This window comes from Bison bison, unplaced genomic scaffold (assembly GCF_000754665.1).
Source record: "Bison bison bison isolate TAMUID 2011002044 unplaced genomic scaffold, Bison_UMD1.0 scf7180017864066, whole genome shotgun sequence".
In the NCBI taxonomy this organism is placed as follows: Eukaryota; Metazoa; Chordata; class Mammalia; order Artiodactyla; family Bovidae; genus Bison; species Bison bison.
In genome coordinates this window covers 3370674-3391063 of record NW_011494638.1, presented here as the reverse complement: position 1 = coordinate 3391063, position 20390 = coordinate 3370674, and the positions used below count along the sequence as shown (strand labels likewise).

Sequence of the window (20390 nt, the reverse complement as noted above, 5' to 3'; positions counted from 1 at the left end):
TAATTCATATAAAGCCTTACCAGCTGCCAGGTCAAAGCATAATAATAAAATTGGTTGCCAAGAGACTGAAAAATCTGTTCATTCTTATTAACTGCTACTCATCTATCTTGCTCTGATCCCACCACGTGGGCAGCTGGTCGAGTCTTATCTGCATATGGCTGGTTACTTATCGCCTGTGTATTTGTATCATTTGACACAAAAACAGGGCCTCAATCAGCTAACGGAAGCTTATGGTAAGGTTTTTTTTGATTATTCTTCTTCTTGCTGTATTAGTCCTAATATGGGAAGGAATGAGACATACAGAAATAGGTCTTGACTTAAATGTCCATTTGAGATACCTGAGAATTTTAAAACATAATCCAAGGGTGCGGTCAGGATTTCCTTTGTTTCCTGCAGTGTGATTGATTTTCATAATGAATCTCACTGTTGCAAGGGAGCAACCCCAGGGATGAGTAAAGAGGTCTAGCAGCCCTTGAAAAGATAAGGTGTCGTCCTTCCAATCAGATGCTAGAGACCAAACATGGCCAGATCAGCTGCTGGCCATTCCAGGCTGGACTTCCTTTATCAAGGGCAAGGTCAGCTCTTCATCGTCCCGCTCCACTTAGGCACAGAGGGCCGCAGAGCAGCTTGTGGTATTTCCTTGGGGGGTGACTCAGCCGTGTGTTCCAGAATTCCTGCTTCAGTGTGGAGGAACCGACTCCGCCAGGAACTAGTGGATCGGTTTTTAGTTTCTAACTTTGCCAATAATTAACTAAGTGGTATTACACTGGCGGTTCTTAATTAGGCTGTTTTCAGCTCCTTCTTCCTCAAGGGGGGCATTGAGCAACATCTGGAGATGTGGCTGGTTGCCATACCTGGGGAGTTGCTGGTATTTAGTGGGCAGAGACCTGGGATGCCTCTAAACACCCCAAAGTGCACAGGACAGCCCCTCAATACAAAAAATCATCCTGCCCACCATGTCAGTGGGTCAAGGCAGAGAAACCCTGCATTAGACATGTTGTGGAACCTCTCTGGCCTGCAGTTTCCTAAAGTCCACATTCTCTCCATCATGTAAAGTGAACTAAGCCTAACTCCACTTCTGTGGTCTTTCTAACCTCTCCCTTACGCCCAATTCTGAGTGAGTCATCAGATATGAGATAGGGCCCGGGCATCTCTATTTGTATGTATTTTATGCTGCTAAGTCGATTCAGTCGTGTCCGACTCTGTGCGACCCCATAGACAGCAGCCCACCAGGCTCCCCCGTCCCTGGGATTCTCCAGGCAAGAACACTGGAGTGGCTTGCCATTTCCTACTCCAGTGCATGAAAGTGAAAAGTGAAAGTGAAGTAGCTCAGTCGTGCCGGACTCTTAGCGACCCCATGGACTGCAGCCTACCAGGCTCCGCCATCCATGGGATTTTCCAGGCAAGAGTATTGGAGTGGGGTGCCATTGCCTTCTCCAATGTATTTTATATCTATGTGTATATATTTTACATACATCTTTGTGTATGTATTTTACATCCATGTGTATGTATTTTACATCTCCACTGGGGATTCTGATGGGCAGTTAGGATTGAGGGCCCTGCCCTTAGGGATCCCGGGCTGAGGTCCTCACCAAGGTGCCCGGTGGGTCATGTAAGGGGAGTGGACAGTGTGGGGACAGTCTGCCAGTAGGAAGCAAGAGCCAGGCGGCAGGGCCTGGCTGCCATGTGATTGAGTGCAGGTGGAAGTCTGTCAGCAAGTCCTCAGGGAGGGCTGTGACTGAGGGCTTGGCCCCTGAATTCCTCAGAGATGGAGCCCCCAGCCCCTCAGCACAGCGGGCTCTCACATGCCCGGGAGTGTCTACTCCGCAGAGTCCCAGCTGATCACTATACGCTTGTACTAGAGGTGCCCCAGATCCCAGAGTTTCCAAAGGATATAGCAAGACTGGACAGTTTCTTCATGGAAACCCCATCTCCTGCTTAGTTTGAGCCTTTCTGGGAGATTCAAAGTTAACCGCAGAAACCCCAACCCTGAGTCAGCAGCCCCTCTTGCCACCCAGGTAAGGAAACCTCACTTGCTACACTTATAGCATCATGTAACTTAAGGTCTGGTGGGCATCTTAGAAACCAGGGAGCCCAGCCTCTCCTCCATCTGACAGATTCAGAGCTGTGCCCACGGTCACATGACAAACTGATGGCAGAGAGGGTTCCAGAAGACAAGTCTGCTGGTTCTTTCTGTGCCCCTGTGCTAATGTTTCTTAATTGTAACCAGCAGTGTCTCTCCCTTGGACTCCTGTGAGATATCACAGGAAGTGAAACAAATATATTAATGATTTTCACCTATGTTAAAGTGGTCCAGAAATGTCTGAGCATCTGCTATGGCTATGTACTAGCTGCCAGTTAAAGGCCACCATTGTTTCCTGCCTGGACTGCTGTTTTTCTGGTCTCATTCTAGCTAACCCCACCTCCCCGTAACCCATTCCTCATGCAAAGCCAGTGATATTTTTAAAAATGTAAATCAGATCATATCCTTCTTCTGTTTGAAATTCCCCAGTCACTTACCACTGTGGTTAATGTAAGATCCAAATGTTCTAACCATGATCTGTAAGTATCTCCATGATCTGAGCCCTGTTGGCCTCCTTGTCCTCAGCTCATCCCTGTGCCTCCTTCCTTTCTATTCCTTAAAAACGCCAAGCTCTTGCCTTCCTCAGAGCATCTGCACTTGCCCACAGTTCTTTTCTCTAGAGTCTCACTTGGGTGGTCCCTTGGCAGCAGAGTCATCCCTGATCACTCTGTTGGGAGTAGTCTTCAGTCGGCCTCCATCCTGTTACACTTTATGGTCTTCACAGGACTTCTTAATGTTTGAAATTATTTTATCTCCATGTTAGCATTATCTATCTCTTTCTGCTGATTGTTCTCTCTGTGACAGCAGGGACTTTGTTTTGTGGAATTCTGGGTACTTGTCACCTAAAATAATGCCTGGCATGTGGGAGATGCTAAGGTGATGGTGAGTGAATGATGGAGCAGGTAACTAGGAAGTTGGTGTGAGAGAAGATTGCATGGCCTGTGTTAATTCCTGTTTTTTCCTACATTGACTTTATGTTTTGTTGTTGTTTTTACACTTTTTACTATTTGTTTTTTAATTGGAGGATGATTACTTTACGGTATAGTGATGGTTTCTGCCATACATCAACATGAATCAGCCACAGGCATACACATGTCCCCTCCCTCTTAAACCTCCCTCCCACCTCCCTCCCCATCCCACCCTTCTAGGTTGTCATGGATCACCGGCTTTGGGTTCCCTGCATCACACAGCAAATCCCCACTGACTATCTATTTTACATATGGTAATATATATGTTTCAGTACTACGCTCTCGGGTCTTCCTACCTTCTCCCTTCCCTGCTGTGACCAAATTGTTTTTAAACTTTTTATTTTGTATTGGGATATAGCTGATTAACAATGTTGTGATAGTTTCTGGTGAACACAGAAGGGAGAATGTATCCATTCTCCCCCAAACTTCCTTCCCATCCAGGCTGCCACATAACACTGAGCAGAGTCGCATGTGCTATACAGTAAGTCCTTGCTGATTATCCATTGTAAATATAGCAATGTGTACATGTCCGTCCCAAACTCGCCATCTAACCCTTCTCCCCATCCTTCCCCTGGCAACCATAAGTTCATTCTCTGAGAGTCTCTTTCTGTTTTGTAAGTTTGTTTGTATCATTTCTTTTTAGATTCCACATGTAAGGGATGTCATATATTTTCCTTCTCTGTCTGGCTTCACTGAATATGACAATCTCTAGGTCCATCCATGTTGTGGCAAATGGTATTATTTCATTCTTTTTAATGGCTGAGTAATATTCTGTTATATTTATATGTACCACATCATCTTTACCCATTCCAATGCCCATGGATGTTTAAATTGCTCCCATGTCTTGCCTGTTGTAAACAGTGCTGCAGTGAACACTGGGGTGCATGTAACCTTTTTAATCATGTTTTTCTCCAGATATATGCTCAGGAGTGGATGCTCTGTTTTTTAATGAACCTCCCTACTGTTCTGCATACTTGCTGTACAGTTTACACTCCCACCAACAATATAGGAGGATTCCCTTCTCTCAATACCCTCTCCAGTATTTATTGCTTGTGAATTTTTGATAACAGCCATTCTAGCAGTGTGTGGTAATATCTCATTGTAGTTTTGATTTGTTTTTCTCTAATAATTAGCGATGTTGAACATCTTTTCATGGGCCTCTTGGCCATTTGTATGTCTTCTTTGGAAGAATGTCTATTTGGGTCTTCTGCTGAGTTTTTGATTGGGTTGTTTATTTTGTGCTGTTAAGGATTGGACTTTATTTTTTAAAATTAAAACCTAAATATGAGTTTGATACATGAGAAAAATGGAAGTGTTAAGCAGACTAGTTTCTTTTCTTTTAAGACGAATGTATTCAGATCCTCTAGTATGAACTCTGTGGGAAACAAATAAAAGGACAGAGCTACTTGGTAAACACAGACTCTGGCATAGGGGCTTAGAAATCAAAAGATCCAGGCTTTAGTCCTGGAAGGGGCCTCAAAGATCACCTTGGGGATAGTTGCTCAGAACTGGCTGCCCATGAAAATCACATGTGCTGTGCTGTGCTTAGTTGCTCAGATGGGTCCGACTCTTTGCGACCCCATGGACTGCAGCCTGCCAGGCTCCTCTATCCATGGGGATTCTCTAGGCAAGAATACTGGAGTGGGTTGCTATGCTCTCCTCCAGGGGATCTTCCCAACCCACGGATTGAACCCAGGTCTCCCGTGTTGCAGGCAGATTCTTTACCATCTGAGCCACCAGGGAAGCCCAAGAATACTGGAGTGGGTAGCCTATCCCTTCTCCAGGGTATCTTTCCCACCCAGGAATCAAACTGGGGTCTCCTGCATTGCAGGTGGATTCTTTACCAGCTGAGCTACCAGGGAAGCCCCAAAATCACATAGCAAGCTTTTATTTAAAACATATGCAAAACCACATGTTTTTCAGTCTCTTCTTAGGAGATTCTAATTTGTTAGGCTTGGCTTTAGGGCTAGGGAATTCATGTTTTATCTAAAATGCTGCTGTAGCAATGGATGGTGCACCACCAGGTTTGGGAACAAGTGACTGAGCCCAACTCTGTCCCCAGGTGAGTACACTGAGGCTCAAAGAGATCAGGTGTCTCATTCAGGGGTACCCACATGAGTGGCTGGGAGATGACACTCAAGTCTCCCAGCCTTCTTTCTGCACCATTCAAAAATGTAGTGAGAAAGATTCTCAGGGACAGAGGTGGGGCTGCCTCGGAAATTGTGGGTTTATTACTTTTTTCTTTATTGACGTGTAACTAACCAGTCTGGTGTCAAACAGGAAATGCATCTAGCGTTGCTGTCCTTTTTTATTACAAGGTGTCAGATCAGTTTGAGTTTAATAGAGTAATGAACAAAGTGTGGTTCCGAGACCAACACCACCATCACCACCCAAGAACTTGTTAGAAATACAGATTCTCAGTTCAGCCCAGAACTGCTGATTCTGTACTCCAGAGATGGCCCAGTGGGCTGTGTTTTCAAGCCATCCAGGAGATTCTCATGCCCACTGAAGCTTGTACTTTTTACAACCCAACCAGTGGTTAAAGCTGCTGGCCTTGGCCTTTTAGTTGGTGACTCATTAACATGGAGGCCTTAACTTAAGCTAGCCATCTGCTTTCCTTGGTAACAGTTGCTCAAAATAGGGACTTTTGTTATAAATCTTCATTAGTCTGCTACACAAGGTGGGGTGGATTAATACTTGTTGAACACCTGCTGCATGTGAAGCTGTGTGTTGGAAGCTATTACTTTTCTCATGTAATTCTCACATCATTCTCAACCAGGAATCCTGCTGTGTAGGTATTATTATCCCTATTTTACAGATTTGGAATCTGAGGCTGGTGGAGGTTAAAAAAGAGTTATTTGTCCAGCTATGGTTGTGCATTTTGCTATCTGTTGTCTCCCTAGAGCAGTTGCTCTCCAACCTTTTCATGCACAATTGGGAGTCCTTTGGAAAATCTTGTCATTAATGCAGATTCCCTCACTGCCTTCCCAGAGGGCTTCATTCAGGGGCCTGATGGAACCCAGGACTTTGGATTTTCATCAGGTACTCTAGGAGATTCTGGTGCCAGTGGGCATCAGACTATACTTGGAGAAAGTTCTCTCCTGGATCCATTCATTCTTGCTTCAATAGTTGGAGCAGATGTCTCTCAGGGCTCCTCAGAGTTTATGTGGTTCGCCAGTGTTTTGTGCTCACAGACCTTGAGCAATGGATGGGGAAGAAATATGAGCATGGAGGAAGGAGCTTGGTAGCTCATATAGAGAAAGATCTTTTTTTTTTTTTTGACGTGTACCCACTGCTTTATTTATTTATTTTTGGTTGCACTGGGTCTTCATTGCTACACGTGGGCTTTCTCTAGTTGAAGAGCGGGGACCGCTATCTAGTTGCAGGGCATGGCTTTCATTGTAGTGGCTTCTCTTGTTGCGGAGCACAGGCTCTAGGAGCACAGGCTTCAGCAGCTGAAGCACTCAAGCTCAGTAGTTGCGACTTGCTGGCCCGTGGGCACTTGGACTCAGTAGTGCAGCTCCAGGCCTCTAGAGCACGGGCTCAGTAGTTGTGGCACACCAGGTTAGATAATGCTCCGAGGCATGTGGAATCTTCCCGAGCCAGTGTCCCCTGCATTGGCAGGTGGATTCTTATTCACTGGGCCCCCAGGGAAGCCCCCAGAGAAGGTTCTTATATGCCTGTCTGTTCCTGCTCTCTCTGCTGCCTCGGTGTTTGCAGGCCATGTTATGGCTTTGAGTAACTTGTGATCCTTTCAGTTATCTACCCCAAAATTGTGCAACTTTTCATGTAACAACTTCACTCATGTGTTGGTGAACTGCCCCAAAGTGAGCCATTTCCTCCAGGCTGAAATAAGTATCTGTCGAGTACTGAGTTGCTTTGGCTTTTGAGGCAAGAAATGGCATTTCATCTGTTTGATGATACTATCTCTTATTTTTCAGTCATAGAATGGACATATTTAGTGAATAAATTGTCAATCCATCAGGAGACAATGACTTGGTGCCATTATGAAGGGAAAAAGTGAGATGCAAATTTAAAAATAATTTCAGGTATGGTGCCTGATGTCTTTTTTCTTGTGTGAGTCGGAATGCTGATTTCTCCTCCAGAAGTTTACCTAAGTACGCCAGGATCCTCATAGTGAAAACAATGCATATATCCAGAGCTGGTGGAAACCTCTCAGGCTTTTGCCCAGTGGATAAGTCAGCATTGGTGAAATATTACATTTCTTTAATAAGGCCTAGTCCCTGAAACAAATTATTAGGAAAAGATTGGAAGGAAATTTGGGAAAGCAAACATTTCAGCTTCCTGGAATCCACTGTGTATAAGGTAAATTATTTTTCTGGTAAGAAAATAATCAAGGTATTGGCTAAGTTTCTAAGGATAATTTATTTTGCTGCTGATATCAGAATTGGAAATACCAATAGGTAACTGAGTACAGTAGCTAGAGCTACCATTTATTGCAAGCTTACTGTGTGTCAAGAGTCATATGAACATTCTCTCATTTACTCTTCAATAGACTGTCAAAGTAAATATTATCCTTCATTTTACAGCTGATGAAACAGTCTCAAAAGGATTGTGTAATTGGACCAGTGTTGAAACTGGGGTTTCCAGGTATGCAGGGCTTTGCTAAAGAGCAGGCCCGGGTAAACTAGGATAGTTAGTTAGCCTGAATGTCACCCAGCTCACTGACCTACAGCTGATGGCTAGGAAGTAAGCGCAAAGGATTCTCAATTGTCTGATAGATGGTACATATATGGAAGTGTGCTGATTCGCCTCACAGAGAGGCCTTCCCAACACTTCGTGGTACATATTTTTCTCCATTGCATACATAATTCTGATCTTGGTTATTTGGTTTCCAGATGCCTTGTCAGTTAGAAGCTGCGCATTGGTGGGAGGAGTGACCCTGGAAAGGCCCTCTGATTACTGTGAGTAGGGACAGCTGGCCGACTGACAGAGAAGGTGAAGGCAGGGAAAATGAAACATAAACTAATAAAAGACAAAATCAATACAGTGTCAGGAGGCTTTAATATAGTGGCAAACATACCTTAAAAGAGAGCAGCTATTATTGAACATGTACTAGGTGCCGAACACAGTTTTAAGCACTTTATAGTATAACATGACTCATTTTTACAAAATAATCCTATTGTTCCACCAATGAGGAAACTGAGGCACAGAGAGGTTAGGTAACTTGGTGAAGGTCACACAGCCAGTGAGTAGTAAAGCTGGGATTCAGATCCAGGCAGCCTGAGTCCAGGCCCCAGGTCCTCAGCATCCTGTTTCCATGTAGGCCTTAGATCCTGAGAGAGTAGCGCACATTAGTGGTGTTTATTGTGATGGCCGGAATATCCAAAGGGGGGAAAATAAAACTGTAAGGTTGGGCATTACATGTCTTTTTGTATTAATTAATTAAAAAATTTTATCAGGGCATAGTTCTGCAAGGACTGTTAGTAGAAGCTATCAGAATCTCCGCCCGCGGCTCATTTCCTGCTCCCCAGAGTCAACTGCTTTCAGTTCTTGCAGTGAGTTGACACTTGCTGGTGGTTGTGTCCTGTCTCTAATGACATACTTGTACTTCTGTACGATTGGTTTTCAGTTTTAGGCATCTTCTACTGACGCCTTACTATGGAAAAAGAAAATTTTAGTGTGTTTTTCCACCCACCCCAACCACACGCGCATAAGATTTCCATCTCCTCCTTCTCCCAGCAGTTACATTATAGTTGTAGCCAGCTCAGTATGTCATGGGCTTCTATTTGTGTTTAGGCTTCCCTTCTGGGTTGGGCAGTCTCCTGAGAAGATGACTTGAACCACTTGCCTGTGGAGTAAGCCTGCCTTTTGGAAGTCCAGCATGGAGGTGTGGGGTGGAGGTGTCTTCATATTTATTAATACTGTGCAACTCCTCCCCTGCCTCCACTGAACTTGGTATGACTCAGAGACCCCCTGCGAGTTTGATTCTTGGAGTTTTACTCTCTCCGGAGAATAGACGTTCGACTTCTTTTGGAGCTAGAGGAATCACAAGGCTGGCAACGCTGGGGTTTGGGGTGTAAACATTCTTCCATTATTTTAGCCTCACTTTATGCTCTCCCCTCCCCCAAAGGTACTGGGGCTCTGACTGCCTAAGCCCTTTCTGGAGATTCTGTGATGAGTTGCTCCTTGTGTTTCTCTACTGGCAGATAAGGAGTCTGGTTTCCTGAGTTTGCTAATCACGTTCATCTACTTTCTTTTTTTTTTTCTTATTTTTTTTCCCAGCACATCACTGCATATATATTTAAACCAATCCATCTTTCAGGAAACAGAAGCACCACACAGCGTGCAGTTAGCAAAGGTAACTTCTGTAAATCAATATAAAATGTTACAGTTTAAAGCTCTTATATTTATTTTTAAAATTTTTATTGGAGTGTAGTTGCTTTATAAGGCATTTAGTCATAGAACTAAATGTATTTGGTGTGCTATCTTTATCCTGAAGCCTGAAAGGCACTGGACAAAGCTTTCAATGCAAAGGGGTCATAAAAAGGCAGTGTTGCACGAAGGGGAAGACTGATACAGTTCTATGAAAAAGGGGGTTGTCGAAGTTTTACTTGCTACTCATAGTGTAGTTCTAGGACTAGGAACATCACTGTTACCTGGGTATCACTCGGGTGCTATTTAGAAATGCAGAAATCCTGGGCTCTACCTGGGCCTGTTGAATCAGAATTAGCATTTTAACAAAAAATCCCTGGGAGACTCCTAGGGATTGAAGATTGAGAAGTGCTAATATCAAACTTTCCTCAACTTCTACTGTAATTTCGAATAAACTAACTGTAATGAATTTTCATGTGGGATTTACACATTTTGGTACTTTCCCTTACTAAATCACTCTCCAAATTCTAGAGCAGTGGTCCCCAACCTTTTTGGCATTAGGTACAGGTTTGGTGGAAGACTCTTCTTCCATGGAGTGGGGCGGGGGAGGGAAATGGCTTCAGGGTGAGTCAAGCACATCACATTTATTGTGCATTTTATTTCTAATCTGATGCTGTTGCTGATCTGACAGGAGGTATTGGTCTGTGGCCCAGAGGTTGTCTTTTACCAGATGATGTCAGACTGGTTCTGTTCAGGCTTTTTCAGTTGCTCACAGTTCTGCAGGTTGGTGAGAGGCTTTAGATTGCATCAGTGGAGTCTTCAGTCACGCTTGGAGTGGTCAGATGAGAGAGTGGCTGCCCCGTGAGGTAAAGGATACATCATTCGTTTTTATGCTCAACATCTACCCAGTGAAAGGCCTGTGTTTAACTAGAGACTTGTGGCATGAGTGAGTCAAAAAAGACACAGTTCCTGTCTTTGAGGTATGCACCAACCAGCAAGGAATCAACTGGATAATTATCATACAGGGTTGACCTGCCCTAGGAAAGAGGGAGCACAGAGAAGGGGCATCTGAGGCAGCATTCCTGGCAGAGGGAACCAAAGGGCTAAGTCTCTCGGTGAACAGAGCCTGTGGGTTTAGAGCAGGTGCGCTCAGGTGAGTGTATCAAAGTCACCTGGTGGCCTTGTTAAACCATAGACTTCTGCCCTCATCCTTAGAACTTCTGACTCTGTAGGCTTGGGGTGGGCCCATGAATGTGCATTTCTAACAGCTTCCAAAATGATGCTGATGACACTGCTTTTTCATTTTGAAAATCACTGGTTTTAGAAAATTCCAACTAGCTCTGGTGGCTGGAGTCAGGAGGCTGGGAACAGTAGATGACAGGGAAGGCAGAGGCCTAGGGAGTGGGCATGTTACTGAGAAGATTGTGGGGAGCCACTGACTAGTTTTACAGAGGAGAGTGATGGACACCCACTTACCTTGTGGAAAGATCAGTTTGGGTGCAGTGTGGAGGATGGGTCAGTGGAGAGACCAGGTTGGGGGCCAGAAAATCAAATGTGTGGTTGACTATAGCCATCCAGATGAGAAATGCTAAACACTTGGAATAAAGACTAGAGGAGGAAAGATTCCAGTGGTCAATGGAAGTGGGAGGGGAGGGGAGGGAGGGAGGAGTCATTGAAGATCATCAGATGTCAGGCTGGCTGTGCTTTGGGATTGTGTTACTCAAGACACAGGAGGAGGAGTGGGTGTGAAGCAGGGTCTACAGAGAAGAGCTCAGGAGGTAAGTGGAGGGCCGGACATGTTGAATTTAAGATGCCAACAAGGTATTTGGGTGGACTGCCAGGCAGAGAGTTTTCCTTGTGGGTCTGGAGGCCAGAGTGAAATGTGTGGGAAGTCCCTTCACTTCCTCAACTTACACTGATCTCCTGTATGTAGTGTTTGCTTGAATCAGGCCTTGTAAATACAAGAAAGCAATATTAATAAAATATTGCTAATTGTAAATAAAGAAGCAATATTAATGTAAGAGTTTCCCCAGTGGCTCAGCGGTTTAAAAAAAAAAAATCTGTCTGCAATGCAGGAGACGTGGCAGGAGCCATGAGTTCAATCCCTGGGTTGGAAAGATTCCCCCTGGAGGAAGAAATGGATACCCACTCCAGTATCCTTGCCTAGAAAATCTCATGGACGGAAGAGCCTGGCGGGCTACAGTCCATGGGGTCTGAAAGAATTGGACATGACTGAGCAACTAAACACTCATACACAATATTAATATAACCCTTAAGGACCTTTAGAATGCAATACTTTTAATATGTTTTATCAAGAAAACAAATATTCTACTTGTTTGGTTGGGGGGAAAAGAAAAAGTTGAAGTGTAAGTCTTCTAACACTGGAAGAGGTTAATACAGCTGCCTTTTGTCTGAGAGACCAGGAGATTGGGTTTTAGTAAAAGCTTGAAAGGGGCAAAATCACTTGACTGGTTTGTGGGCCATATGACAAACAGCTGAGACTAATTAGCTGGATTGTGGGTTTTTCCAGAGATGACTGATTTTGAAAGTTGATGAATCGAACTGCTTTTCAAAAGACTCTTTTGAAAAACTTTTGTAAGTAGACTGTTCTGATTTTAACCTTTCTCTTTGTAATAGCCAACAATATCTTTTTAGAAGAGGACATGTGATTACAAGTTGCCTAATTGTTGAAGTGTTGGAAACTCCAGTCTCTAAAGTTTTGGGAAAATCAACCAGGATTTATACTTTGTCAAGGTATGGTTATGCCTTTTTTTTTTTTTTGGTGGTGGTGGGGAGGTAGAGGCTTCGAGTGCTGAGGTGCCAGTTTTCAGGTACTTAAAATAGTGCAATTTAACATAAAACACCACTGCACACATTAATTTTTTTCAAACAAAGACTTCAAGATGTCTGCTAAATTTCTTATGTTTAGTTTGAAAAGTGCATTTTCAGTTACCAGAGAGTGGGTATGAATACTGACTGCTTTCTTCCTTTCCTTTCTGTACTTTAACAAAGTAACAGAGGCTTTTATTCTCAGGTAATATGTGGAATAAGAGAGCTGATTACGGAATTGAATAGCTCTAAGAGTCCTGCTCATCTTTTGAGCATTTTATCCACAAAAATTCAATTGGGATTTTGTTTTTAATGCTGTTGATAGCTCTGTGCTCTGTATGGTAAGTTACTTCAGTTGTGTCTGACTCTTTGTGACTATGGATTGTAGCCCACCAGGCTCCTCTTTCCATGGGATTTTCCAGGCAAGAATACTGGAGTGGGTTGTCATTTCCTCCTCCAGGGGATCTTCCCGACTCAGGGATTGAACCTGCACCTCCTGAGCTGGCAGGCAGGTTCTTTACCACTAGCGCCACCTGGGAAGCCCTAATAGCTTCCCAGCTGATAGTTCTAGTGGAGATTATGTGAGTCTGTGTTTTAGTGTAAGGTGTGTTTCTTCTGTCACTTAAATTTGTCTTCTAATTATTACTCCAGTACATCATTTTGTTTTCTTGGTCACAAGTTCATGCTTTCACCTAGGAGTGAACCCAAAGTCTCTTTAGAAATCAGATGAGAAAGAGCCTTGATCAAAAGCTGACAATCTCTGTTGAGATTCTTGGATTTTAAGTACCAAAAAAAAAAAAAAAGACTGAGAGGATTTCATCCACAGAATGTCCAGTTTGTACCTAATACATCCCGAAGGAGATTGCTCCCACCTTGGCTAGTCTGTCTCTTACCACGTTCTCTTTATTCTTTTCAGACACACTGTTCAGTGACCCAGCAGCCATTAGAATACAAACAACATTTTTCCTTCTTTCTTGCTGCTGCTGCTGCCGCCCACAAGACAGGAACTGCAGCAGAAAGAGAGCGCTGATGAAACATTGCCAGCCAGCAGGGTGGCACCATGGCAACCAGAACCTGCCCATGTCTGGCAGGGCTGGGAGCCCAGGGCTGCCTCTGCTGCCGTTTCAGCATCTGCCCTGTCCGGTCTCTCAGAACCTGAGTGCTCACAGAGGACATGCTGCACACTTTGCTCTGTTTCTCTTTTCTCTTTTGCTACTATTCCCTTCTTCCTCCCTGTGCACTTGGTTGATTTATAGTTAGAGCCAGGGTGCACCACATGTGATAGCTGCTGGAACAGGCCCATTAAAAACAAAAGCTGATTTCTGCAGAAGCCATCCTTGTTTAGAGCTGTCCTTGCAAGAGGGCACCTTCCTGCTTTTTTTGGCGTTCCCGTTGTTGCTGGCGTGGCTGGGGCCCTACCCCCTTGGCAGAGCAGAGGCCGGGTTCAGTGGGGGTTGGAGGGTAGGGAGGTGGTTATGAGATGCTGCTTGGGAGGAGAGCTTGCTTTGCTGCTGTTTTTCTGAAGGCAGGAGCCACTTTGCTCAAACACAGATGCAAATTGCCCAAGAGCTGAGAGCGGTCGATTTTTTTTTTTTTTGCCTGTTTTCTTGCTTTTGCCCATTTCATTTTCTATTAGGCTTTTCCTCTCCCTGATGTAACCTGTAAGGGGATCCTTTAGCTCCAAGTGCTGGATTTATCACACTGTAAATGTTAAGTGGATCCTCTGTTTTCACAAGAAGGAGAAAGCCCAGACAGCTTTAAGCTGATACCACTCTGCCGTGGCAACTGATGCAGGGTATGTACTATTGTTTGAAAAATCTTTCTAGTGTCATTTTTGGATCTCTCTTGCTGAGCCTTACATTTTGGCCCTCTTCCTTCTAAAATGCCTTCTCTCTCGCATGGCCTCAGGAAATCAACTTGGTTGATGAATCTAAAATCTATCTTGTTAACCCTTATTTTTGTTTCGAGCCCTAATATTCTGTTTTCAGAGTGCCAATTAAACACATTTCCCTGGATATCCCTGTGACATGAGGGACATGTAATTGGTCATATTCCATACAGGATTACATAGTAGTTGAGAGTGTGTCTGGGTTCAAACCTTGGCTTTGCCTTTTATTGACTGTGTGACCTTGGAGAACTTACTTAACCTTTGTGAGTCAGTTTTCTTATCTGTAAATTAGAGAGTTCATAGGGTTGTTGTGAGGCTCTAGTGAGTTAATGTATTAAAGGGCTTAGAAAAGTACTCAGTATTTGTTATAATCATCTCAAACCAGCTTTTCCTCTCTTGCTTGTGTGCTTGTGTGTGGGTGCTCAATTGTGTCTGACTCTCTGTGACCTCATGGACTGTAGCCCACCAGACTCCTCTGTCCATGGGATTTTCCAGGCAAGATTACCGGAGTGGGTTGCCATTTCCTCTGCCAGGGGATCTTCCCAACCCAGGGATCGAACCTGCATCTCCTGCATTGGCAGGTAGATTCTTTACCACTAAGTCACCTGGGAAGCCCTTTCCTCTCTTAGTTAATGATAGTATCTTCCATTCAGTTAATAAACTGAAAGTTTTTATTATCTTTAACTCCTGTACCAGTCAGTTAAGGAGCTATACTGATTTTCTACCTCCTAAATCTATCTTGAATTAATCCCTTTCTCTGGATCCCACTGTCACCAACACAAGTCACTCACCATCTCTCAGCATAGCTTCCTGGTCCTCTGTGTATCCCCAGAAAGATCACTTTCAGGCACAGACCTCGTGTTCCTCTCCTTCATGAAAGCCTGCAGTGACTTTCCATTGCCCAGAGGATAACACACAGACTTTCTAGTGTCATGTAAGAGTCCTTTCAGGCCCAGGTCCCAAACCCTGTCCCATCTTTTCAGCCTGTCTGGACACCTCCTCTCCCATCCCGGTATAGTCCACTAATGGCGTGCATCTGCCGAGGTTCCCTAAATGCATCACAACCTTTTCCCTCTTAGACCTTTGCAAATATAGATGCTCTTCCCTGACTCCCACCCTCCCAGTCTGTTACGTGTTCCCTTCTCATGGCTCCAAGCCTTGTCTGTGTTTTGTACTTCAGATGTCAGACAGCCCTTACGTAGTTCCATCAAAACTCAGTTACACCTTTCAGATTGGCATCGATAATATTTTTGTTGATGGTTTCTGTTATCTTTAAAGGATAAGGCTCATCTGACCTGTGAGGTAAAGTTCTTTACCACGTCATCTGTGAACCGTGTAATTTTGTTCTTTCCCGTTTGTCACTTATCCCTCTGCATGCTGATACAAGTCCGTGGCTGGGATACCCCTCTGTGAGGTGACTTGGTGGGCTCCCCCCTGCCCTGGCCCCCTCTGCCCCAGGTCTCCCAGCTGCCCGGTCCTGTGTGCATATTTCTGTTACGGGTCTCGTCCCACTGCATCTTCATTGCTCATGTTCACGTGCAGCACTCCTATTAGACTTGCTTTGCTGTAGCTTCCTTCTAGGTGCGTGGCATAGTGACACGTGCAGGGGCTGTTCTCAGTGCTCACTTGGTACGTGCATGACTGAGCTGATGTGCTCATCAGCTACCACCTGCATTTCTGTCATTCATCCTAGCTTCTCTCTCCTCAGTGTCTTCAGGCTTTGCTGGTATATCTTTAGATCGTTGGTATAGGACAGTCCACTTGTCAGATTTCATTTAAAATTATTAACAACTTTTGGATTGACATTTGTATATCATTTTGCATTTAGTTTCAGTTATACTTAAGGACATTGGGTTTATGTATAATTCTTGGAAAGTGTGCTGGCAATGGCCCTGCAGCTCTTTGGAGTCAGGTATAAACTACAATTCTGTATATTCTTGTGATTTTTAATTTACTTTTCTTAGGACAAAGAACTTGAAGTTTGTTTGAGAGCTGCTTGTTGATTTCTGTTTCTTTTAATTGCCCTTTTTCATTTCTAGATCATGCCTCATCTAACAATATTGGTAAAATAGCTGTATTTTATAGAGTTAAATACAGACTTTAGTATAATTGTATAGACCAATTGAAAAAAAAATCTTGGAAAAAAGTTTTTTCAAAAATTCATCGTAAATAATTAGCCAGAGTATAGAAATGTAGCTTCAGCTGCTTTAATTTTAAAATGAAGACATCACTTTTTAAAAAGTGGTACGGTCACATTAAAAATGTTATTGGTTTATAGTTGATTTACAATTTTTTTTCAGGTGTACAGCAGAGTGATTCAGTTATACATACATCTGCTCTTTTTCAGATTCTTTTCTCATATTGATTATCACAGAATATTGAGTAGAGTTCCCTGTGCTACACAGTAGGTCCTTGTTGGTTATCTCTCTTGTATATATAGTAGTATGTGTTTGTTAATCTCAAGTTCCTGATTTATCCTCCATCCCCCACCTTTCCCCTTTGGTCACCATGTTTGTTTTCAGTATCTGTAAGTCTCTTTCTGTTTTGTACATAAGTTGATTTTTATCATTTTTAAAAATCAGATTCCACATATGAGTGATATAATATATTTGTCTTTCTCTGTCTGACTTACTCCACTTAGTATGATAATCTCTAGGTCCATCCATGTTGCTACAAATGGCGTTATTTTGTTCTTTTTTAATGGCTGAGTAATACTCTGTTGTATGTTTCTACCACATCTTTACTCATTCCTCTGGTGATGGACACTTAGGTTGCTTCCATGTCCTGGCTACTGTAAATAGTGCTGCACTGAATATAAGGATGCATTTATCATTTCGAATTATGATTTTTCTCCAGATAGATGCCCAGGAGTGGGATTGCTGAGTCATGTGGTAGTTCTATTTTTAGTTTTTAAGGAACCTCCATACTGTTCTCCGTAGTGGCTGCACCAATTTACATTCCCACCAACAGTGTAGCAGGGTTCCTTTTCTCCACACTCTCTCCAGCATTTATTATTTGTAGATTTTTTTTTTTGATAGATAATGATGGTTCTGACTGGTGTGAGATGATAACTCACTGTAGTTTTTGATTTGTATTTCTCTGATAATTAGTGATGTTGAGCACCTTTTTATGTGCTTTTTGGCCATGTGTATGAAGGTCAGATGGAGAAGGGAATGGCAACCCATTCCAGTATTCTTGCCTAGAAACTCCTGTGGACAGAGGAGCCTGGTGGGCTGCTGTCCATGGGGTCACACAGAGTCGGACACGACTGAAGCGCTTTAGCATGCATGCATGCATTGGAGAAGGAAATGGCAACCCATTCCAGTATTCTTGCCTGGAGAATCCCAGGGACAGGGGAGCCTGGTGGGCTGCTGTCTGTGGGGTCGCACAGAGTCATACACGACTGAAGCAACTTAGCAGCAGCAGCAGCATGAAGGTCAGGGGCTTCTCTGGTGACTTAGCAGTAAAGAATCTGCCTGCAGTGTAGGAGATGCAGGAGCCATGGGTTCGATCCCTGGACTGGGAAGATCCCCTTGTGAAGGAAATGGGAACCCACTCCAGTATTCTTGCCTGGAAAATCCCATGGACAGAGGAGCCTGGCAGGCTACAGTCTGTGGGGTCGCAAAAGTCGGGTACAACTGAGCAACTAAACCACCACATGAAGATCACAGTTTTTGACTAGCAGAGGGAGATGGCAGATTGGGTGGGGTCTAGTGCATACCAAGAGATTTATGATAAGGCAAGAAAGATGAGGAACCTGTTTCATATTCACTGTCACAGCCATTTCTCCAAGTATCTGGGGAATACATTGACTTTTTTTTTAAGCTATAACCTTTTGGTGAGTCACACAGTTGTGTGTGTGGGAGGCAATGAGGTGGGACAAGGGGGAGAGTATGGATGAGGGTCTTTGGATCTTTTAGCTTTTCTGTTCTCTCCTGTTCTACACTTTAGAGTGCTTGCCTCCCAGGGAATCCCAGCTTTAATGTACTCTGTAGGACTGCATATTACTTCGAGAACTTATCCATTTCCAGACACCAAACCTTTTGTGTGTTTTCTCTCAGAACTCACCTCCCCCATATCTAGATTAGGTGTTAATCTCATGTGCTCCTTTTATTATGCCGGCCATAGGTACTAACCATGCTTGGAGTTTTGCTTCAGTGGTCAATATTGTCCGTTAGATGGTAAATTTGGTGGGGGAGATGCAGATGCTGTATCTGTCTTATTTGCATCTCTGTCACCTTGCACAGTGATGGGTGTGGGCACTCAACTGTTAAATGAATGAACAAAACAAACATGTGATCACCTTTTACTGAGACAGAACTTGTCCAGTCTTTTGTAGACATATAACTTCCCTTTGATGCAGTGTTCCATGAACTAGATTTGTTCCTCCTGCTTTAAACAAAAGGGAATAGCTACATTTTCCCCTCTGTCTTCAGATTGTACAAATTAGATGATCATCATGGCTGGTCTGGTTTAGGTTTGGAACCAAGGTTTTGAGGCATGGACTGGCTCCTTTGGCTGATTGTGCTGAATTGCAAAATATATATAAGCTTCACTTTTTATCTCTCTTAAGATGCTTACCATTTTTTAAATGTGTTACTCTCAATGCTTAGTGTTATTAATGGGGTGTGTGTGTGCTTGAACCCCAGTACTTAAAAGTCCAACATAGTATTGAAAAGAAAATTCAAAAGCTAGCTAATGATTTTCTGATGTTACTTTAGGTAATAAAAGACTATTACAGTTGAAATAACTTTCTGTGATAATTACTTCTGTCTCTAAGTGACTGCATCTTGAGTGACCCTTTTTCTTTTGGCCCCAAACTAGAGCAACTTATGTAAAATGTGATGTGTTATATTTGAAGGTTGGTTTTTCATGGGGTCGCAAAGAGTCAGACACGACTGAGCGACTGAACTGAACTTTGAGTAAATCATCTCAATTACATGGAACTTAATAGACAATTCATTTTTTATTCATCCAAATATTTATTAATGACTGAGAATTATAGTGTCCTTTCCTCAAGAATGGACTTGGAAGAAGCAATGAGTTTGAAAGAGAAGTCCTGGGTACACATTATCAATAAGAAGTTAGGAAAGTTAGAAAACTAAAAGTAAAGAAAAATAAAGATCAAAGGCAGAATAATTGTAAAAGCTTGTAAATTAACAAATTAAAGGAGAAAAAACTCACATATTTTTCTCAATAGATTTAGAAGCAAAATTTGATAAAATTGATGTACATCTGTAATACTTGTTCTTAGAAAACGAGGAATAGGTGGAGTACTTCCTTATCCTGATAAGAGTGTTTACCAAAAACCTACAGCAAATGTTATTCTTAACAGTGAAACGTTAGAATCAAGATGTTTATTCAGTACTTTTGGAGGTCCTAACTAGCACAGTAAGAGAAGGAATATAAATAAAATGTATAAAGATTAGAAAAGAAAAAAAAAGATGTATTTATTTTCAGCTATGTATAACAAATCATTAGAATAGTGTGACTAATAAATAGATGGTAATATACGTGTAAGTATATTTAAAAGATATCACTTATAATAGTAACAAAAATATAAAGCATCAGTAAGTCTAAAACCGTACAAGGTCTTTATGAAGGGAATTTACTTTGACATTTGTAAAGGCATTAAAGAAGGCATCAATAAATGTAGAGATTATACATATACATGGATGGAAAGATTCAATATCATGAATATGTAAGTCTTCTCAGTTTGATCCAACATGCTCACATTCTGAAGAACTTGGATGGAAGCGTGAAAGGTCAAGAATGTCCTCAGTGAGGCAGCGGGATCTGGTCCTCCCAGGAATACCTTTATAACTCAGGTATAAAGCTCCATTATAAAGTCATAGTAGCTAAGGCCATATAACATTGACCCATGGGTAATGAAAATGACCAAAAGAACAAAAGAGTGAATCCTGAAACATATCTGCCCCGATATGGTGACTCACTAGGAAAAGAGTAATTTTTCTCGATAAATGGTACTATGATAAATAGGTGTTTTTCAGGGAAAATTAGTGAAATTGGATTCCTACATGCACCTTAAAAATTACCACTGGGTTGAAGACAATGTGAAAGGCAAAATCTTTTGAAGAATAATGTAGATGAATATCTTTATCACTTTAGGTAAAGAAGGATTTCTTAGCTGTATTTTTGTTTTGTTTTTGGTCACATCACGAGGTATGCAGAGGTTCCCTGATGAGGGATCCAACCCGCACCCCACAAAGTGGAAGTGTGGAGCCTTAATCACTGGACCATGAGGGAAGTCCTTGTATTTGTTTTA

General features: G+C 42.8%; 1 protein-coding gene across 5 annotated transcripts in view; it reads left to right on the top strand.

The window, feature by feature from the left end:
* Positions 1-20390, top strand: part of RAB27A (RAB27A, member RAS oncogene family) — an 81045-nt gene that overhangs the window by 5814 nt on the left and 54841 nt on the right. The window contains exons 2-3 of one of the 5 annotated variants that reach the window (XM_010836766.1): positions 9298-9373; positions 12025-12141. The exons of 1 other annotated variant lie outside the window; for it this stretch is intronic. The gene's annotated coding sequence lies outside the window, so the exon portion shown is untranslated. Of the gene's footprint in view, positions 1-9297; positions 9383-12024; positions 12142-13852; positions 14012-20390 lie in introns of those variants that run through there. 3 more of the 5 variants (XM_010836769.1, XM_010836770.1, XM_010836768.1) reach the window with 3 other exon arrangements.